Raw genomic sequence first — 23,858 nt, 5'->3', positions numbered from 1 at the left:
ATGTTAATTTTATGGAATGATTTTTTATTAAATTATAATATTTAAAAATTAATTTAATATTTAATTATAAAATTTAGAATTTAATTTGAGACTAAGTTATAAATGGTATAACTTAATTTTTATGTTTAGAAATTAAATTATAATAGGATTCATCTAGTAGAGTGAAAAAAATGAAAATAAAAAGTGAATTGAAATGAAAATTATGAATTAAAATAAAATATAAAAGTGTAAGTCTCACACTATTTTAGTGTTCATTTTTCTCATTTTCACTATCTTTTCTCCAAACAAATACATTCTTAAAGACTAAATTATCCCCAGTTAATAAATTTAAAGATCAAAATAATCATTTATTCTTCTTTCATATTTTTTATCTTCTTTTAAGTTAAACTATAATATTCTTTCTACATATATTTTTTAAAAATATTTTAATGGTGATGCACTGAAAGTACTCCCTCATTTGTTTCTTTTAATTGTTGAGTATTTGAAAGATTTTTATTTCTATTTATCCATCATTTTCAAAGTTTAAGATAACATTTGTTAGGTCAAAAGATATTTATATTTTAAAATAAATTATGACTCTTAATTATATGTAAACAAATACAAAAGTTAAAAGTTATGTCTTATACGCTATCAAAATATGTTCTGCGAAGTTTGCATATGAGATTTCAGACGGTAACAAGATAAAATCATGATCTGATATGACATTAGAGTTGACATTTAAGATTTCATTTAATAATTTGTATTTGAGATCTATTTTGTAGAGACATTTTCTTAGAATTTGTTGAATCCTGAAAAAATAAATGAAACTAAGTTATGAAATTCCTCAATCATCATCAAAAGAATATCTCTATTGCACATATATGCTCTAACACCAAAGGCAATGGTTTCTTGTTGTAGTGCTTAACACACCAACGACTAAGAGTAATTTCCCAACATGAAAAAATGTGTATTTAATGCCCCAACGACCACATTCTTAAAGTGCAAGCTTAAGAAAAAAAAGTTTTAAATTAAGAAAATAAAATCATAATTTAACCCTCCTTCTTGTGATATGGATTTAAAAAGATGATAAACCTTATAAACAAATAATAAACTTAAGAAAATGTTGACTTTTATGGCATGTTTGGAACAATGAAAAGAAAGCATAAGAAAAAAAACTTGAAATTTTAAATTGAAAAAAATTTAGAATGAAAGATAAATTTAAATTTTTGTCTTTATAAGTCAACTTTAATTTCTCCTTTTGCCTTTTATTATTTCTTCAACCAAACAAATGAAAATACTTTGTTATCTAATTTTTTTTCCTTCCTCTTTTGATTCCTTATATAATAATAATAGAAATTTTTGTTAAAATATAATAACATATTTCATTGCGATTCCAATAAAATAATATATTTTTATTTATTAATTTCTTAACTAGTGTCTTTATAACACTATTTTCTCTGTGTTTTCAATTCTCTCATTTTCTTATTTCTTTTCAATCACATAGTTCTAATTTTTACTTTATCTCTTACTTATTTTTATTCATCAATTTTATTTTTATCTATTTTATTTCTATTGTTTATGCCAAACATGACATTAATGAGAGGTTTAAAATCAAGAGGTTTTTATTCTTTAAACTTTAGTAGATGACATATTTCCAGGGGGAAAAAAAGAAACTGTAGAATTTCAGCCAAGAAAGACGTACCACAGCAATATTATCACGCCTGCCACACAGCTTTGGCAGTGTTATGGACACCTTCTCCCCCTTGATTGGTTAATTAGTAGCATCGGGTACATTACTTTAGTGTAAGGGCCCCAACCCCAACTCAAAAATCAAAATCCACCAATGAAATCCAATTGCTGCCTGTTCCTTTCAAAAGACAGGTGTCCTTCTCGTCCTTTTTCTTTCTCTCTCCACCACCACTACTTCATTTATGGGCCATTGCCCTAGACCTAGAGAGAGGAGTGATAGCTATGTATGATTGAGTCTCAAACGGATTCGTACGATGTATTTAGAGAAATGTGATACATCCAATGAATGGACGTTTGATTAGAATTTATATATTTAAGTATAAATCAATTTTATTTTATAAATTGAGAATGCACAATTAACTTTTCTTTTTCTTTTATTTAAATTAAATTTAATATGAAATTAATTTCATCAATTTTTGTTTGATTTAACTTAATATAGAACCCTAGCACATTTATTACACCAAAAGAAACAACAAAACAATCGGTAAGATTTGTAATATGGATTTAGACAATCTACACTTCAACTCAACAAGTGTTTAGAGTTTTGATTCCAGGTCCCAATATTTAGAAAAATATATTAAAAGATCTCAGTCTCTTAAATAAAGTTTAATAAATTAAGAATTAGTTATTAGTCAGTAAAATTTTAAAAAAAATCTCAGGCTCAGCGATCATTAAAGTATTGTTCGACTATGTGAAAAGTAATAAAGAATTAAGGGAATTGAAAAGTTTTAAATTGTGATATAGATTTCATATTTTTTCATTTTACTTTAATTGAAAAAAATTATCATAATTAGTTTTGTTTTTATTTCTTTCGATTCTATCGAACGATACTTAAGAAGATAAGAATGTTTAAGAAAAGAACGTCTTTGTAGTAAAAAAAGAAAATAAAGTTCTTTGGTTTGAATCCAGTAAAAAAAAAAACAAATCTAAAGAAAAGGAGTGAACTAGTACAAGACTATGCATACTATTAAAGGACAGAACCTATAAATATGCATATAAAAAAATACACTCACATGTTTAGATAAAACAATTATTCTTAGGTGATTTTTAAATGAAGAGTTAGTTTTATCAACTAGAAATACATTTTTTTACAACACATTTATGACATCGGTCCATTGGGAGCGTCGTAGTATAGCGAACCAATGACATTTCTGTAATATGGTCTTTCAAAACGAAGACGGTGCTTACAAACACCGTCTTCGAATGATGCGAACAACGAAGGGTCAAGGATAACCGTCGTAGAAATGAAACTTTGAGGACATTGTTTAGAAACACTGTCGTCGAATATGCGTCATTTAATTAAGGTCACATGAACCCTTCATTGAGCAGAGTCACCCTTGTGTTTTCAGTCACCCTCGTGCGTGATAGTGTGCCTTCAATGAGTTGACTGTCTCTGTCACTGACCGACCGTGGTACGTGTTTTTCGAGCCGCTCCTCGTCGTGCTGGTACTATTGCGACTTTGAAGTCTGGCACTGTCCTTGTCTACTGTCGACATTGTGAAACCTAGGTTTGTTTGGCTCTCTGGTTTTCGATTCGCCTCTAACTCTGTAGGTTCATGAGATGTGCATATGCGTTGAATGTTACTATAAGATTAACTTATTGAAGCTCTAGCATTTGTATTCATATTGAGTCATTGTAAGTAGTTATGTAGTCTGAAACTTGTTATTTTTCTTGTGGTGCTTATAGGAAAGTTGTAAACAAATAATTTTGGCTCGGGTGTCGTTGTCCTTTTTGCACATTAGGTGCTGCAGTTGATTAGGAGTGCCCTCCTCCATGTTAGGTATTATATCAACCTTTGCAAGCCTCTGCTCAATTTGAACATATTGTTCTTCCATTTCATTGATCATTAGCTATGAGTGAATTTTAGTGTTGTTGATACCACTGATCATGTTTAAGTGTTGGGGTTAGAGGAAAGATCATTTCATACTAATGCAACATTTTCCATCCATGTAAAATTAATATATGCCTTTTGTCTGTTGTTGTTAATGTCAATGGGGTCCCTTTATTGTTCTTCCACTTCATTCTTTCTGTTAATATTTTCTGATTAACATGCAACAAGATATAAAATAGTCAATATGAATCAGTCTGTATTTGGAAGGAAAACATATCCTAGTGAGCCAATTTCCATGGTATTTCTTAGTTTAAGAAATTTGAATATTGGATATAATTCTGGCAATCAATGCTTCAAAAGACCTTAAAGGCAATCTATGACCTGATGAAGTAACTTGCTCATCATGCTCCAGTTTGGGATCTCCCAATTTAGTTTAAAAATCGAAGTTAACCTCAGAGTTATATACTATTCATATCCAAATCTATGTCTACGTATTGAATAGTGCTTCAAATTGATTAAATCTTCAAAAATGCAATATAACAAGATAGTAATAGTAATATGATCTGAGTATGAGCAATTGAGTAAAGCCCAAAAGGAAATAAATGAGACTGAGAAGAGCTTATAGTTTGCAGTGGCTCATCTCTTTGATTAACATCATTGTCTGACCACTGCTTTGTCATGCTGTGAAGATAAATTTGATGATATGTGAGTGTGGAAATCTTGAAATAAGAAATTAAAAGCTAAATTTTTGAAAATCATATTATAAAGTAACAAATATTGAAAGATTAGATTACGCATACCTTTCAAGTTGGAGCTGAAGTTCTATGCATCTGGTCTCTAATTCTTCACAATATTGATTTTTGTTCTCCAGTTCCACTTCTAATGCCAAAACTTTGTGATTAGCCTCTTTTAATTCAGTGTCTGTTAGCTGAGTGTCAAGATCTACATTTATGAATTTGTACTTGCTCCTCAATTATTCTATTCAATTCTTTTAAGGTTTGTAACTCCAATCTCAAGCTACCAATAGTTTTCTATGATTCCTGAAGTTGATTTATAAATGATTGGAGCCTCCCTTCCAAGGCTTCTTTCTTAGATTCAGAACTGATTACTTTCTCTTCAATATTTTTAATTTCTTCCTTATCAACATATTGCATGTCTTCAATTGGAACATCATGATAATCTGAATTAGTTAGCACTGATAACTGCTAAATATGAGTTATTTTTATAATAAAAATATATTGAAAATATCTTTGAAAATATTTATTTAGCAATTATTTTTGTATTAAATGATAAAAATTGATATTTTTATGGCTTGCAGATATGAAAAGGAGAGATTAAAAGAGAAAAAGATCGAGAAAATATCCAAAATATCAGGAAGTCTCAAGAAGATATGATTAAAAGCAAAACAAATTCAAAAGATATCAAAAATATCAAAAAGGAAGATTTCTAGCATTAGACCCAAGTCCACTACAACAACTATAAAAAGGGAGTCAAGCCAAGTAGAAACACACAATACCACATAACCCCCTCTAGTAGGGGTTTCATTTACTCCCTTTCTAGCATTATACCCCATCCATTGTAAAGCCCTCAATGACTATGAGTGGCTAAACTGCTAGTTAGGGTCTGGCAGGCCTAAAAGCCAAGCGATGTATGATGTACTCACTATTTATCAATGCAAAGGTGTTTTCTATTCTATTATCTTTTCTTCTTTTATCTTGCATTATTCATCTATTAGGGGTTAGACACTCGGGAGAGGATAACTTCTAAATAAGATTTAAAGAAGGCATGCATGCATTGGTTTTAGGGGTTAGACGCTCGGAAGAGGGTAACTTCTGATAGAACAAAAAGAAAGGATTTCATAAGAAAATCATTACTAGGAATAGAATGATAATTTTATGCCCATGCATTCTTGCAAACATCTAGAATTCATACTTCATGCATTTTATTTGTTGAGTCTTTGCAAAGGAATTTGGAAGATAGATAAATAAAATAGGCTTGTCATCGTGAGGAATCAGGGGCAAGTAATTGAACAGATGTGGGTAGAATAGAATCACCTAAATTGATAAAGAAAAATCATAAACTCATACATCATAGGTAAACAAGGCAGGCCAAGTCCCAACCTTATCAAATTCTGATTTTATTTTATTATTATCTTTTACTTTTCTTATCTTATCTTTTATCTTCTATTTTCTTTTATCTTTATTATATCTTAATTTAAATATTTTATCTTCTCTATCTTCTATTTTTATCTTTAAATCTTTTATCCTTTCTTTTAAATCTTTATCTTATCTCCTATATTTTCTTATCTTTATTTTAAATTATTTATCTATTGCTTTTAAATTGAGTTTTCATTAATCTAAGTACAAACAAAGTCCCTGTGGATTCAACACTCGGACTTCCGAGTACTTTACTACTTGTGACAATTTGGTACACTTGCCAACGAGTTAACAAGCACAGACAAACATGATAACTGTTCTATGGGAAGATACAACTTATCTGTGTCTGCAAACATCCCTGTTTCAACTTCATTTTCACTTATTGTCTCATCCCAATCAATTTTTTTTAATGGCATCCCTCATACTAGAAACATCCTGAAGTGAAAAGCAGTGATTCATAATCCAATCCAAAGTTGTCGTTAGTTCTGTGGTAAATTTTTCATGATCAGCCTTGTCATTGAGTAAATCGTAACACACATGGAGAAATTGCTGCAAGACATTCCTGAGTTCAGATGTTTTCCATTGGAAAATACAGACCATGTAGCCTGTTGGCATTCCTTGATTTTTATGTGTATGGATATTGCCATCTCTTTTGTACAAGGAATCTGAATTATCATAATCCTCAATAGGCATGTTAATCCCTTAAATAAGCTCAATTATCTTACCTATTGATTGGCTCAAATCTCTTTGAGGTTGCTGTTTAGTTCCCTTTATTGATAAAATCTCGGCATCATTTACTTCACCACATGGATCTACCACAGAATTATTCAAAGGTTTCCATGAGGTTTGCTGACTAAAAATGAAGAGTCTTAGATCCATCAAATGGATGGCCTTTGCTTGAATCAAACTCGCATTGATCTGCATTATTTAGATAGCTTAAAGCCAATCTAATACCCTTACGTATGTCATCAAGGTTCTTATGAGTGACAAAGTTTTGTTCCAAGATCACTTTTACTACATCATGAGAATCCTAACGCTGCCCAATACAGGGACCTATGACCAGGAGTAGGATCAAACAGTCAGAGGATACCCTCTAACAAATGGTAGCAGCCATACTTGACAAGGCCCAAGTGGAAAAGGATGAAGGACCAGAGGCATTCCCAAGAATCTTGATTGCTGAAAGCCCAAACTAATTTGAAGGTCCATATCAAATATTTTTCTATTTTTGTAATTTTAATTAAATAAATTGGTGCCTTTTCAGTTACACCTCAACTACACTATATGTATTGAACTCATTTTGAAGAAAAAGGAACTTTTTGGCATTTTGAGAAAATACATGTGTATTTTGTGAGAGCTTCTCTTTGGGTTCCTTGTTGAACCAATCTCGGACTTATCAAGGTTGAACCCTTGTGGTGTCTACCCTTGAATTATCTTCATTTCTGGAGGTGGCGTCATCTGATTCCTTGACCTGTACCAAGCAATCTGCTCCTAATAAGGATCACATCATCTGGTATCAGAGCTTCGGCTCTTGATACAGGTTCTATCCTATTCAATATTTTTTCTTTGCATCCTGTTTTTTTTTTTCGTTTTTGTTGTTTCTCATTCTTGTTGTTTTTCGTTCTTGTTGTTTTTCATTCTTATTGTTTCTCGTTCTTGTTTTTCGTTCTTGTTGTTTTTGTTCCTGTTTTCATTCTCGTTTTCATTTTCATTTTCTATCTATTCTATTCGATTTCATTTCTCTGTCTGCTTGTTGTGGATGCTTTATTTGTGCCTTGTTACATTCAAATTCTGTTTTGTTCTAGTCGAATTCTGTGTGGGACGAATTCTGCTTGCTGGATGAATTTAGGGTTTTGGTCTAATTGCCTATTGAACAAATACATTGGCTGGACCAGTGGAATTGTGAAAAGCGCATTATATATAAAAAAAGAAAGCAGTTGCAGAAAGTTTGAAAAATATTGGATGTTTGATCTTTGAACGCGGATTTGAGGCAGTTAGAGGCGTTTTTAGGCAAAAATAGTGGGCCAAATCCCTAAGAATTTGCTTGGGGATTCACCTTTCAATTCTGAGCATTTTGATGTATAGTGGGCCTCAGACGGACAACTGTAGCAAAAGTTATGACCATTAGAAGTTTACATGTCATTTCCGCTATTTCTGTTCTTCTTCTTCTCTGTTAATTGAGTAGTTTCTTTGTTTCTTCTATCAGTTTTGTGTTGTCCATGTCTTTTTGTCTTCTGTTTATGAATTAAGTTGTTTGTTATTGAGTCTGTATGATAATTAAGTTGTCTTTCCTGTTCTATTGCCTTGTGCGTCCATTTTGGTTCATCCAGGAACTTAAGAGGGAACAAGAGTGGTAAAAGGCAAGAGTGAAAACATCACACAAAAGCCTATATTGAGAGCATCAAGCACGAGTGTACTACCATCAAAGAGAGAAACACGTGAGTAGAGTGTGGTGAGGTCTTGAAACCTTTGTTTAATTTACTACAAATTTTTTGTTCCTTAATTATGGCAGGAGTTGGTGGCGGTGGTGATGAATATCATTAACTGGATGGAGCTCAACGTTTGTTATTGGACATGATGACTACACAGATGCAACGTTTGCTGAACCGTAATAATGAAGAGCTCTATGGATGAATAGAAGGACTAGAGAACTAATTGATTCAGAATGCTGGACAACCTAATGGTGGAAACAGAGGGGGCAATGATGGACCGAGGCAAAACAAAATTAAGGGGCAAAACAAAATTAAGGGAGTAAAACTCAATGTACCTCTTTTCAAAGGCAGGAGTGACCCAGACACCTACCTGGACTGAGATTTGAAAATTGAGCATGTTTTCTCCAGCAATGACTATACTAAAGAACAGAAAGTCAAGTTAGTAGTAGCTGAATTCTCAGACTATGCCCTTGTCTGGTGGTATAAAAATCAAAGAGAGATGCTGAGAGAGGAAGGTCGAGAGATAGATACATGGACTGAGATGAAAAGGGTTATGCGAAAGAGCTATATGCCAACTGGCTACAGCAGAACCATGCGACAGAAACTCTAGAGGCTATCCCAGGGAAGTTTGACTGTGGAAGAGTATTACAAAGAGATGGAGATGGCACTAGTGAAGGCCAACATTGAAGAGGAAACTAAGGACATAATGGCTCATTTTCTAAAAGGTCTAAATCCTGACATTAGAGATGTTGTTGAATTACAGGAGTATGTGGAGTTGGATGACTTGTTGCATAAGGCAGTACGGGTTGAACAACAGCTCAAGAGGAAAAGTGTAGCAAGAAGGAACTTATCCAATACTTTCAACCAGAACTGGACCAACAAATCCAAGAAGGAAGGAGGCAACTCGTCCAGTCCATTAGTAGCGTCCCCACATGGAAAGTCAACAGTGTCCAGTGCTGAAACCAAACATAATTCTGCCTCGTCCAACAATGGTACCAAAAACATAAAATGCTTAGGCAGAGGACATATTGCTTCTAAATGCCCAACCAGGAGAACCATGATCATGAAGGCAAATGGAGAAATCACCAGTGAATCTGAAATCAGTGAAAAAGAAGTGGAAGTAGAGCTTGGGGAGGAAGCTATGCAGGGTGATATGCTAATGGTGAAAAGGCTGTTAGGAAGTTAGATGCAGCCACTGGATGACACCCAAAGAGAAAATATTTTCCACACCAAGTGTACCATTAATGGCAAGCTTTGCTCTTTAATTGTTGATAGAGGGAGCTATACCAATGTTGCAAGTTCCAGGTTAGTGTCCAAACTGAATTTGGAAACTAAGCCCCAACCTAGACCATACAGACTTCAGTGGCTTAGTGAAGATGAAGAGGTAAAAGTGACTCAGCAGGTTGAGGTGTGTCTCACCATTGGAAGATACAATGATAGGGTGTTGTGTGATGTGGTTCCAATGGAGGCGACTCATATACTGTTAGGAAGACCATCATAGTATGACACCAAAGCAGTATATGATGGCTTCAACAACAAGATTTCTTTCCAGCACCATGACCAGAAAATTATTCTTAAACCTCTATCCCCTAGAGAAGTGTGTGATGACAAAATCAAAATGAGAGAAAAGAGAGAACAAGAGAAAGAGAAGAGTGAAGCACCAAAATAGAATAAGAAAAGAAGAGTGATACACATGATAGAAAGAGTGATACGCATGAGAGAAAATTTAATTGTTTAGCAAAGTCGAGTGAAGTGAAGAAAGTACTACCTGCTTGTGAGCCACTTTGTCTATTGTACTTCAAAGACAATACCATTTCTACTGATAATTCTAATGAGTTAACTATGTTTGTTTCTCCTAGTGTTGAGCTCCTATTACATGAATTTAAAGATGTATTTCCCAAGGAGATTCCTCATGGACTGCCACCTTCAAGAGGCATAGAACATAAAATTGACCTCCTTCTAAGAGCTTCATTTCCTAACATGCCAACTTACAGGAGCAATCCGCAAGAGACCGAGGAGATTCAGAAGCAAGTGCAAGACCTTATGCAAAGTGGGTGGGTGCAAGAAAGCTTGAGTTCGTGTGTCGTTCCAATTATTCTAGTGCCAAAGAAAGATAGAACTTGGAGGATGTGCACAAACTGTAGAGCCATCAACAACATCACGGTAAAGTATAGGCATCCCATTCCTAGGTTAGATGATATATTGGATGAATTGCATGGAGCTTGTGTTTTTCTAAATTTGATTTGAAAAGTGGGTATCATCAAATTAGGATTAGAGAAGGGGATGAATGGAAAACAACTTTCAAAACTAAATATGGACTGTATGAATGGCTGGTTATGCCCTTTGGTTGACCAATGCTCCTAGCACTTTCATGAGATTAATGAACCATGTGTTAAGGGAATTTCTAGGAAAATTTGTTGTGCTTTATTTTGATGATATCTTGATTTATAGCAAATTCCATGATGAACATCTTGTGCATTTGAGGAGAGTTTTAGAGGCCCTTAGGTGTGAGAGCTTGTATGATAATATGGATAAATGTGTGTTCTGTTTGAACCATGTAGTTTTCCTTGGTTTTGTTGTTAGCTCACAGGTAGTAGAGGTTGATCAAGAAAAGGTGAAAGCCATTCAAGAATGGCCAACCCCCAAAACTGTTGGTGAGGTAAAAAGCTTTCATGGTTTGGCAAGTTTCTACAGGAGATTTGTTATGGATTTTAGTACTGTGGCAGTAGTTTTTACTGAGATTTCCAAGAAAAATGTAGGATTTAAATGGGGGGAAAAACAAGAACATCCATTCACTCCACTCAAAGAAAAAGTGATGCATGCACCAATTCTTGCATTACCTAATTTTGGCAAATCCTTTGAAATTAAGTGTGATGCGTCTGGGTTGGGATAAAAGGCTGTTTTAATGCAAGAGGGACATCCCATTGCTTACTTTAGTGAAAAACTAAATGGGGTTGTCCTTAATTATTCCACATATGACAAGGAGTTGTATGCATTGGTAAGGGCATTGCAAACTTGGCAGCATTACCTTCTACCCAAACAATTTGTCATACATAGTGATCATGAATCCTTGAAGCATCTTAAGGGACAAAGCAAACTGAGCAAGAGACATGCCATGTGGGTGGAGTTTCTTGAACAATTCCAATATATGATCAAGCAAAAGAAAGGTAAGTCCAATGTAGTTGCTGATGCACTTTCAAGAAGGTATGCTTTATTCTCTACTCTTGAAACTAAATTCATTGGGTTTGAGCACATTAAGAATTGTATGACCATGATCCAGATTTTGCTTCTAAATATGTTGCATGTGTACATACTGCCCAAAATGGTTTCTTTCGGCATAATGACTATTTGTTCAAAGAGGAAAGATTATGTATGCCTAAAAGATACATAAGAAGATTACTTGTGAAAGAAGCCCACGAGGGGGGGATTAATGGGGCATTTTGGGGTTCAAAAGACTTTAGACATGTTACAAGAGCATTTCTATTGGCCACATATGAAACATGATGTGCATAAGTTTTGTGGACAATGCATTGTTTGTAAGCAGTCAAAGTCTAGAGTCATGCCTCATGGTCTTTATTCTCCTTTGCCTGTTCCTGAATATCCTTGGACTGATTTATCTATGGATTTTGTTTTAGGTTTGCCTCGGACGAGGAATGGTAAGGACTCCATCTTTTTTGTGGTTGACAAGTTTTCAAAAATGGCACATTTCATAACATGCAAGAAAAATGATGATGCGTGCCATGTTGCTGAGTTATTTTTCAAGGAAGTGGTGTGCCTCCATGGACTACCAAGAAGCATTGCTTCAGACCATGACACCAAGTTCCTCAGTCACTTTTGGAGAACATTATGGGGTAAGGTTGGAACAAAGCTTCTCTTTTCCACCATATGCCATCCTCAGATTAATGGCCAAACTGAGGTAGTAAACGGAACTTTGTCTTCTCTTCTTAGAGTTGTGATTAAAAAGAATATAAAGAGTTGGGAAGAATGTCTACCTCATGTTGAGTTTGCATACAATATGATTGTACATAGCGCTACACAACACTTTCCATTTGAAGTAGTGTATGGTTTTCTTCCCTTGACTCCTCTTGATTTGTTACCATTGCCTAACATTTCTAATTTTAAGCATAAGGATGCACAACCAAAAGTTGAATGTGTGAAAAAATTGCATGAGCAAGTGAAGGCTCAAACTGCAAAGAAGAATGAAAGCCATGCCAAGCAAGCCAACAAGAACAGGAAGAAAGTGGTACTTGAACCAGGTGATTGGGTTTGGGTACACATGAGGAAGGAGAGGGTCCCTAAACAAATGAAGTTCAAACTTTAACCTAGAGGAGAAGGACCTTTCCAAGTACTAGAGAGGATCAGTGACAATGCTTACAAGATCGATATTCAGGTGAGTATGGAGTAAGTTTCTCTTTTAATGTTGTTGACTTGACTCCATTTGTTGAAGGTGGTGATTCTGAAGATTTAAGGGCAAAGGCTTTCCAAGAAGGAGGGAATGACGAGAATCCCAACACTGCCCAAATATAGGGACCTATGACTAGGAGTAGGACCAAATAGTCAGAGGATACCCTCCAACAAATGGTAGTAGCCATACTTGATAAGGCCCAAGTGGAAAAGGACGAAGGCCCAGAGGCACTCCCAAGAATCTTGATTGCTGAAAGCCCAAACTAATTTGAAGGCCCATATCGAACATTTTTCTATTTTTGTAATTTTAATTAAATAAATTGGTGCCTTTTCAACTGCACCTCAGTTACACTATATGTATTAAACTCATTTTAAAGAAAAGGAACTTTTTGGAATTTTGAGAAAATACGTGTGTATTTTGTGAGAGCTTCTCTTTGGGTTCCTTGTTGAACCAATCTGAGACTTATCAAGGTTGAACCCTTGTGGCGTCTACCCTTGACTTATCTTCCATCTCTAGAGGTGGCATCATCTGATCCCTTGACCTGTACCAAGCGATCCGCTCCTAATAAGGATCACATCACTACATCTAGAAGCCAACCAGGAATATCACCATTTAATATGTCAATGGAACATGATTCCTGATTTGACGTAGAGAACTCTGACAAATGATTTGAAACTTCAATAATTGCTTTACTTATTACTTCAGAGCTAATCCCATTTGGTCTAGCCTCTGGCAGGCCATATATTTCATTATTTTCTTCTAAAGAAGCACAAGAAATTTTGGGGGCCTTTTCAACAAACACCACTGCTAATTTTTCCATTTCAAGGAAGTCATCCATTAGGCTTGTGTCTAAAGGTCCAACACTTTTGCATGACATTGATTCCTTCTGTTTTACACTTCTAAATTGCTCTAATTTTGAAATCAATGCAAAAGCTCAGGAGTCAGCATAGCTAACCTCATCCTCGCTGCCAATATCAGTCGTTGATGACAAAGATATGTCTTGCAATGCAGGATTACTTTTAGGCTGCTCCAAGGTTACATGACCTGTAGATTCAATGTTTGACTCAAGTCGCATCAGTTTAGAAGTTGTGTGAGGAAGCATTACTCTTAAGAATTGAATTTCATTTGCTTTCCTATTTAGCGATTCTTTCAAAGTCTAGTTTTCTTCTTCCATACCACATAGTTGATCAATCAAAGTAGTGATTCTTCTAATGGTAGTCTTAGGAAAACTGTCAAGTGAAGATTCAACCACTATACTGGTTGAGTTCAAGTTTTTCCTTCTCATTTCAAATGAATCTTGTGCCAACATTTCAACTTCATTTTTATTTTTGCTAGGCAAGCTCTACTTGGTAATCATTTTAGAACCTGCATACGTAGCCTCTGACATTTTCATTCTAAGTTGGCAATTTTTTTTACACTCTGTAAGTGCAGCTTATGAGAAGCATCAGCTGCTCGACAATTAAGTTCTCTTTCCTCATTTCTAATAGCAAGTTCCTTTTCAAGTAGTTGAGCTTCATACTTCAGGAATGCATTATCTTTCTCAATGGACTCTAATCTAATCACCAGTGCATTATGATCAGTCTCTCCATGAGACAATTGTCTTCTTAGATCTTCAATCAAATTTTCTTTAGCAATAATAGACTTATTAAGATGAGAATTTTCAACCCAGATTTAGCAAGCCATTTATTGGTCTCTGATAGCTGCTCCTCCAAAACTATGTGTGCTTCTTCAAATTCTTTAGAAGCCTTCATCACAAAATCATGAATCCTTTGCTCTTGTTCTTCTCTAACAAAATGTAATTGTTGCATACATTCCTTAATAGCACCATCCAATTGGGCCACTCTTTCTTTATAAACTAATTGCAGCTGTATAGATTCATCCAGATGTTGCTTCATAGATAGTATTTTAGCTTCTGCTTTCTCCCATCCTTCAAATGAATCTTTAATAACAAACTGGTAAAATTACTCTAAGAATAATAAATAAGAAATGAGAAACAAATACACACAACATTGCATGAATAATTGAATATTACTTGCTACTGCTTCTTGTACAATTTTTGTTTGTTTCTTGATCTGCTCATCTTTAGCATTGCATTTAGAAAGTGTAAAAGCAAGCTTATCATTTAATCTTTTTAAGTCTCTCCCCAATTTTTCTTTATCAGTTAGAGGAACCTGTACCTAAATAAAACAAGACAAAAAAAACTAATTATTTTTATCAAGTAATAAAAAAACATTATATTCCACAAAGTTCCGGGGAAGAATTATGGGTTTCTAACATAGGTACATACAAAATTAATACGTCCATTTTATAATTATAAAATATTTCAAGATAAAGGGCCCAGGAAAAAAGCCCTTCTGGATTAACACTTTTACTAATTAGTTCTCTTAAAGATGATAGACTTCAAAGAAGAAAGGAGACTATAATAGTCATCTTAATCAATATATGAACCTAAAAGTTCCATGGCATTTATGAAAAGAGCAAAATATATATGAGAATAAAAACAGTTGATGCAAGACATAATTACATTACCTCTCCATTTTCTTTTGAAGTCAGATTTGTTTTGTTAGTTGCTAAATTTGTCTTTTGTGTGGCTTTTTCCCCCAAAGCCAAGACTTGTGATCCATAATGATAAGAAGGCTTCAAATGTGAGAAGCCTGCATGGAGATTTTGGTTAGGGAAGTATGTTACTATAGTTTAACTGAAAGGATAAGCTGACTGAACAAAATAACATCATAACTGCATCAATAATACCACAAGTTCATTGAGCTAAGTTGATCTAAGCCTAGATAAATGCATCAACAATTAACTAAGCTCTATAGCTCAATCAATTGGGTTCAAATTTGTATCACAATAAAAAAACTTTTTACATAAAAAAGATTATAGTGAATGTTTGGAATGACATCCAATAAACACATAAATTAGCAAAAGTCCAAATGAGCAAATGACATAGAAGCAACATGGGGCTACTTCAATTGGTGAACGTTAATTGTCGAGGGACATCAAACATCCCATTAGTGAGAACAAAAATAAAATTGCAAACAAATATATATCAAATCAAAACATTGTTATCATCATTATTCTTATAAGGTACTATATTAGTATATATGGAATTATCCCATGGACGAATAATGAGCCAATTGTAAAAGCTTAATCTCCGTTGGTTTCATAAATGACCAAGAATTCTCAAGTAATTGAATTGTTAATAAACTGGGTCACGAATTGGATGATGGGCTGTTCAGCTCATTTCTGTAATCTAAGTAAGCATAATATATCCCTCAAATAAATAAACAACAGATTTTAACCTTGTAAGTGTATTGTCATAACATATGTAGTAGGGGATGTAACAAAAACTACAAGGAAAAAAATTGTCTCAAAAACAAAGAAATTAATTAAATACCTATATGGTATTATACCAGAAACTTACCATCATACAAAAGAGGTAGATTAGATTGCTAAATAAATAAACATTCCCATACATCCATATTCATAAAAACTAAACACTATCAACATCTTTCCAATGCAGAAAGCCTGAAAGCTGAAAATTTATTCCGGGCAACATTACAAATTAAAGGAAAGTTTTTGATTGAAATTACGGTACAAGATAACAAGATCATGAGAATGAAGTGTGTGGTTTGGTTTCTGACCTCTTAAGAATGAAGAGTGAGGATTTACAAGTACACGGATCATCCAAGACAAAAATAAACAAAATCTGAGACCTGATCTTGCTCTTTGACTCAATTGATTGTCTTTCTCTTTGGTTGATTTCCATCAGTCACACAGGTCTTCTGATTTTCACAGTTTTCTGCCGTCTTGTTTGCATCATCAGGGTTAATATTCACTTGTTTTTGGCCAGTAGCATCTCTATTGTGTTTACCTTTCTGGCAGTCAGCATCACTACTATTCTTTTTACTCTATATCTTAGCAGTTTCAGTCCCAATTGGTGAAATGTCATGAACCTAACCTTTCCCGTGTTTTTTTTTACTAACATGCTTATTCCCTTTATTATATGCAATATCATCAGCATGTACCTCAACTTTATGTACCAAATTGCCAGGTAAAGATTTCAATTCCCTTAAATCAGTTGACTTTCCTCTGTGCACCAAACGAGTATAAAAAACTGCACACTATGAAATGTGTCTGCAGATAAGAAACAACCTATTTTATTAATTATTCATTGACATTTGTGAGGCAAGGCGAAGTCCCCCAACTTACCCAACTTTGGTAGGATCACAACCTGAAACATGTTATTGAAGCACAAATTGTTGAAGTTGTGTGCCTCTACTTGAAGCCACTGCTCCACCAGTGCCCTCTCCTCTAAGGTTTTACCCAATAGGTCAGGGCCACTGTCAACATATTTTGATGCATAGTACCTTATAATATCCCTGGATTTTGCATAATAAATAATAAGATACAAATTGAGGTATGGAATTAACGACTCCAATGACATTAATTGGAACAAATACAAGACTTTACAATATAAAGTCGTGTTTGAAAACACAATTTATTTTAATTTTTTTATTAAAAAATTGGCCCCAAAATTTTCAAAAACCTATGAGATCCCACGCTATCGAATTATAATACTTAGAACATTTTTCATCTTATGAGTAAATTTGATAAAATTTAATTAATTTTTAAACTCAAATTTTATGATAGAATAAAGTCTATTTTAGATTTATTTTCTGATGACCTTTATTTGTATACTCTTTCCATGTCTTGTCCTAAATATAATAGTGTTATGAGATCTCAGTCTCATGTTTTTGATGGGATTGAATTAGATTTTGAAGTAAATTTTTTTTAACATTATTGAATATTTAATGAAAAAATCAATGAAATATAATGAGACATAGAGTGAACTGTGCAGTAAAATATATCGAAATAAATTCTATTGCCTTTTCTATAGAGATGAAAATGAAAGGGAACAAAAGACCAGGTGAAAAGATAAATGGAATAAGAAAATTCAATTATAATCATTAAATTAGGATTAATAATACAAAAGGCCAGGTTGAAATGAGTTATTTCTTTATATGATAAATGTAACAATTTACTCTTAAAATGTATATACTAATGGAAGAGATAAATATCAAATTAGGAACAACATTAAAAAAGGAGTAACAGAAATAGCTAAAGCCAAAAAACATTTTCATTTTTTGGTGCTTTGTTTTGTTACCAAAGAGCTTGAAATCGACTTCCTCGATCTCCAGCTAGAACTTGACCAAAGGGCTGCAAAAAATGTATATCCCCTTACTTATCAAGGGCAATTAGTTCAATTGGTTACATGAAAAATTCTTGTGCAAGAAAATCTCATAGAATACAAAATGAACTTCAATCCTACAAAGTATAAACACAAAAATTAATGACAAAAGGTAAGAAATAATTCATTAAATTGAAACTTTGTGTGTGTGCCTCTTAGAACTTAATTAACCAAATTCTGAACAATGAATTGTGTGTCTTAGAACTTAAAAAACCAAATTCTGAACAATGCAGTGTGCCTCTTAGAACTTAATTAACCAAATTCTGAACAATGCAGTGTGTGCCTCTTAGAACTCTCAATTAACCAAATTCTTATATCTAGGGGAGTGTATAAAGTGGCTATTAAGAACAATGCAATATGCATGGATTTGAACTAACCTAGAATCAGTTTGGAGGTTGAACACCAATTCTGAAGTGTTTAGAAACCACTTTGGGGTTTTAAACACCACCTTTGAGTTAAAATAGGTTTTGAACTGTTTCAAACCACTTTTAAAACTGCTATGTAAACTGAGGTACCTCAATGGAAAATGAACCAGTTTATGATCCTTTAAAATCAGTTCAATTCTAAAAACTTTAATAACATTTAAGGTGAGCTTTGGTTTTCCATCTCAAACCAAACAATGTCCACCCCTAAATGATATATCATAAACCTGACACTAGGATTTATAGCAATTAAGAAACAAAAATTTAGCCCATCTCACTATCCACTTTGAAAGGTTATTCTCTTTAAAGGGTAAAGGGAAGGAGGCTACAAAGACTGTATAGCAGCTTGCCTTAATTATAAATTAAGAACAAAATACTGCACAAATTCTCAAATAATAGTACATTATATAAATAATAAACCATTTAGTATATATGAATGTATTCAGTCACTTGGTCCCCAACATCAATACACTGCAAGGTTAAAAGAATTCATACCATGCTTTGTACGATATTTCATAACCATCCTATGGCATTCTATGTTTTCAACCTGGTGGGGGGTTTAAAATATTTTAAAAATTGTGGTTTTTACTCTTATACAGAGAAAAAGTAACCAAAGCTTTCATAATTTACGAAAGGTATAAAAAAATTGAAACATCGCCTTGGGATTTGGCTCATGTCATTCTCTTACTCTCTACTTGATTCCTTAAAACTATGTTTGTAGTCACATGGCATGTTTATATGCCATTGTTTCATGTGAATGCTTGTTTTCTTGTTTTGTTTTTTATTCTTTTTGTCAATATGTTGGGTTGGGCTTACATAATCAAATCCAAACACAAGTTGGTTTACAATTTTTGACTTGAATTACTCTTCAATTTTTAACAATTGGTTCTGTAAGTAGGTACAAGTTTTTAATTAAACTTATGAAGTTAGGTCTTCTTTTACAGGAACCAGTGTACTTCAGTCCATAGTGCTTTTGGAATATTCCGCTGCCCTCATTGTAATAGTTGTTGTTATTAGTAACCATATTTCCAAGTATGTACTTGTTTGTCCCACACATGTGTTTACTTAAAGGCTTGTTGATAACGACACTATTGTTTTATATGACTAGTTATGTGCATTGCGAGTGAACCTTAGTTTCCTGTTTGTGATTCAATACAATGATTAATACGGACAATTTGCATTAATTGATGTATTGAATCTTGAATATTCCGTTTGGACAATTTAGAAAGACTAATTTTTTTATAGTAGATTGATACATATAGGTTACTTGTCTTTTCTTAAATTTGGCGATATTTCAGTATAGTGCATTTCACTTTGGTCTCTGAGTGCATAGTTGAATATGGTGGACGATGACATGCCACCGCTTTCATCTCGTGTACTTGGAGACCAATGCGAAATGTTGCCAAAATTTTGGCAAATTTAAGAAAATACAATTAACTTGTAATTATCAAACTACTATAAAAAATGTCTTCCTAAATGGGATAAGGCCACACCTTTAATGAAAAAAGTGAGGATTTCATGCATGTCAGATAACTTTATGAAGTGTGACAACAAAAGGGAAACATGGATCAAAGTTGGAAGAAAACATCACGCATTAGTGACGAGTATCATAATGGGGTTGAAGAATTCCTGCAATTTATTAAACGTAATGCACCATGTTTGCGTGGAAATTTTTTTTGTCCATGTGTTAAATGTGGAAATGGGAGGCACCAATCAATAAATGACATTAGATAACATCTTACATGTGACGAGATCATTCTGACTTACACAAAATGGATATGGCATGGTGAATTGCTAGACATGCCAACTGTCCCTCAAACTGAGTCGGTTGATGAAGAAGTCGGACATCGTATAGAAGACATGATTCGCGACCTTGGGCAAGACGGTTTTCAACAAGCACATGGACCTTTGTATGACAAAATAGAAAATGATTCAAAGAAGCCTTTGTATTTAGGGTGCACAAATTTCACAAAGTTGTCAGTGGTGTTAGCTTTGGTCAACTTGAAGGCATGATTTGGGTGGAGTGACAAAAGCTTCATTGAATTACTAGTGTTATTGAAAAAAATGCTTCCTAAAGATAACACATTGCCGAAAAATCACTACGAGGCAAAAAATATTTTATGTCCAGTGGGAATGGAGTACCAGAAAATCCATGCATGCCCTACTGATTGCATTTTGTTCAAAAATCAGCTCGCAAAAATGCGTCAGTGCCCCACATGTGGGGTATCACGATACAAAGTGAAGGATGATGAAATCAGTGATGATGAAACCACAAAAAACAGTCGTCCATCAAAGGTGTGTTGGTATCTTCCAATAATACAAAGATTTAAGTGATTGTTTGCTAATGCACATGACGCAAAAAACCTTACATGGCATGTAGATGGGAAAAAAAGTGATGGATTGCTCCGACATTCGGTGGATTCTCCACAATGGAAGACAATTGATCATTCATATCTCGATTTTGCGAACGACCTCAGAAACCTTAGGCTTGGTTTTGCTTTTGATGGAATGAATCCTTTTGGTAACTTAAGCACCAACCATAGTTCGTGGCCTATTTTGCTAATGATTTACAACCTCCCTCATTGGTTGTGCATCAAGCAAAAGTACATAATGCTTTGTATGATGATTGTCGGTCCAAGGCAACCAAGAAATGATATTGATGTGTATCTCACTCCATTGATCGAAGACTTGAGAAAATTGTGGGAAGACAGGGTTGATGTGTAGGATGGGAATCTCCAACAAACGTTCAAGTTGCATGCTATGTTTTTTTGTACCATTAATGATTTTCTAGCATATGGAAATTTGAGTGGATATAGTGTCAAAGGACATCACGCAGGTCCAATCTATGAGAAAAATACAATCTTTATTCAACTTAAACATGGAAAGAAGACAGTATATAACAGGCATCGAAGATTTCTGAAACCTTATCACCTGTATCTGCGATTGAAGAAAATTTTTAATGGGAGTCAGGAAAACGAAAATGCCCCAAAACCATTAGCTGGAAAAGAAGTGTATGATCTGGTTAGGGACATAATAACTATCTTTGGGAAGACCCAAAAGAAGCCATCATCTGAGACAAACATATGAAAGAAAAGGTCAATATTCTTTGATCTTTCATACTGGTCTGATCTTGATGTTAGACATTGTATAGATGTCATGCATGTGAAGAAAAATGTCTGTGATAGTTTAATTAGCACCCTTCTTAACATTAAAGGCAAGACAAAAGATGGTTTGAACAATCATCAAGACCTGGTTGAAATGGATATACAACATCAGTTGCATCCGATATCACACGGTCGGTGAATGTATCTGCCCTCGACATGCCACACAATGTCCACAAAAGAGAAGAAAAGCTTTTGTCAATGTTTGTGGAGTGTAAAAGTCCCACAAGGATACACTTCAAATATCAAGAGCCTTGTATCTGTCAATGATCTGAAATTGGTTGGCTTGAAGTCTCATGATTGTCATGTGTTAATGCAACAACTATTGCCAATTGTGATTCGTGATATCTTGCCTGACAAAGTTAGGGTCGCCATAACTTGTTTGTGCTTTGTTTTTAATGCCATCTGTAGTAAAGTCATTGACCCTCGACAAATGGATGATTTAGAGAATTAGGCTACCATTGTCCTTTGTCAATTGGAGATGTATTTTCCTCCATCATTTTTTGACATAATGGTTCATCATGTGAGGGAAATTCGGTTGTGTGGTCCCATTTTTTATGGTGGATGTATCCAGTTGAGCGGTACATGAAGGTCTTAAAGGGTTATACCAAGAATCAATACTGACCAGAAGCTTCCATTGTTGAAAGGTACGTTGCTGAAGAATCTATTGAGTTTTATTCCAGTATATTGACACAATTAAAACTATCGGGATTCCTGATACTCGTTATGACTGGACATGGGGAAGTAAAGGTACATGAGGATACAATGTTGTCACAATGACTCGACAGGAGGTCTCACAAGCGCATTTGTATATATATATATATATATATATATATATATATATATATATATATTAGAGTTAGACATCAAAGGTGTTTCCGTACCTAGAAACCCACAAACAAATTCTTAGAGTTAGACACCTAAAAATGAACATGATGAGGGTGTTGCAAGACCACAATCAAACTTTCTTTAAATGGTTTAGAGAATCAATCTTTGTTGATGATAATGCTTCCAAAACATTAAGATTGTTAGCTGTTGGGCCAAATTTCAATGTCCCTACTTGGAAGGGATATGATATCAGTACTTATTCCTTCTACACGAAATTGCAAGATGATAAAAGTACTGTGCAGAACAGTGGGGTGAGTATTGATTCTGATTCCGATCACTTTTGTAGTGCATCAGACAAAAATCCAATTCAAGCGTCCATGCCTTACTTTAGAGTGATTGAACAAATTTGGGAGCTTGATTACAGTGAATTTAGAGTGCCTGTGTTTAGGTGTAAATGGGTTAATGGAAATATCGGTGTGCATCAAGATCAATTTGGATTTAGTTTAGTAGATCTTAATAAGGTGATTTACATGGACGAACCTTTCATTATGGCAGAACAAGCTAGACAGGTGCTTTACGTCGAAGATCCAAGTGATCCAAGATTGTCAATGGTTCTACAAGGAAGACCAAGTGCTATCCATCACCAAAATGATGATCCAACACTTGACATTTGTGAGACGTCTGCTTTTTCCAAATGAATGCCTTCTGTAAACGAGGAACACTACGTGGATGATGTACATGCAAATCATACTGATCATCATGAAGGTTTATGGGAGAACATTTCTACGTAACTGCATTGTATCAAAGTAATTATTATGATATTGTGTATGTATATGGTATTTGCAATCGATGTTCATTAATGATTTTTTTTATTTGCACAGGGTCATGGGAACACCACCAAGGTCCCCTCTTCCGTATTCAGATTGTCAATCAAAGGCAACGTCTATGAGGAGTAGACAGTCCGCACGACTAAGACGGTAGACTTTAAGAACCTTGGATCAACCCAAAGTAATAGTTAACATCGATCCAACAACGGGAAGAGGATTAAGCCCACATAAAGAGAAGTTCTACAACTATCTAGGGGTCGTAGCTTGAGAAAAGATTCCTATTGTACATAGCAATTGGAAAGATGTTCCAGAATCTCTTAAGTACCTAGTATGGGATGAAATTTTGGTAAGTCCACTTACTTGGGATGTGTATTTAGTTTTCAACATAGCTATGACGTGAAAAGGTTGACATCCATTAACTGTTACACAATAATGTTTTATGCAGGCCAAATTTGATATCCCTAAAGCACCAAAAGCCAAGAAGAAGGTCATGTCAACAGTGGCGACCAGATGGAGGGAATTTAAGTCCACCCTCACCACTAAATTTGTGCATGGTAACACTGACGGGCAAGATAAAAAAGATTCTTCTATAAAATATGGTCTAGATCCAAAAACTTGGGACAAATTTATTGCAACCTGCCAGACCTCTAATTGGTATTAGGTGTGGAAGTCTTTTAATTTAAATATATCATTTCATTTCAATTCATTTCATGGAAATTATATATGCTGCATGACAGAGTATTAGGAAAAGGGCACAGGAAATTCAGAAATGCAATGACTGCGCCCATGTACTATCTCATGGGGGTTATGATTTGCTTG

General features: G+C 34.3%; 1 pseudogene; it reads right to left on the bottom strand.

Moving 5' to 3' along the window:
- LOC102663167 (filament-like plant protein 7) overlaps positions 1–15,174 on the bottom strand; it is an 18,362-nt pseudogene extending 3,188 nt beyond the window's left edge.
- Between the last annotated feature and the right edge of the window lie 8,684 nt (positions 15,175–23,858).

This window comes from Glycine max, chromosome 5 (genome assembly GCF_000004515.6).
Source record: "Glycine max cultivar Williams 82 chromosome 5, Glycine_max_v4.0, whole genome shotgun sequence".
In the NCBI taxonomy this organism is placed as follows: Eukaryota; Viridiplantae; Streptophyta; class Magnoliopsida; order Fabales; family Fabaceae; genus Glycine; species Glycine max.
The sequence above is the reverse complement of the archived record's forward strand: the minus strand, read 5'-3'. Positions and strand labels throughout refer to the sequence as shown.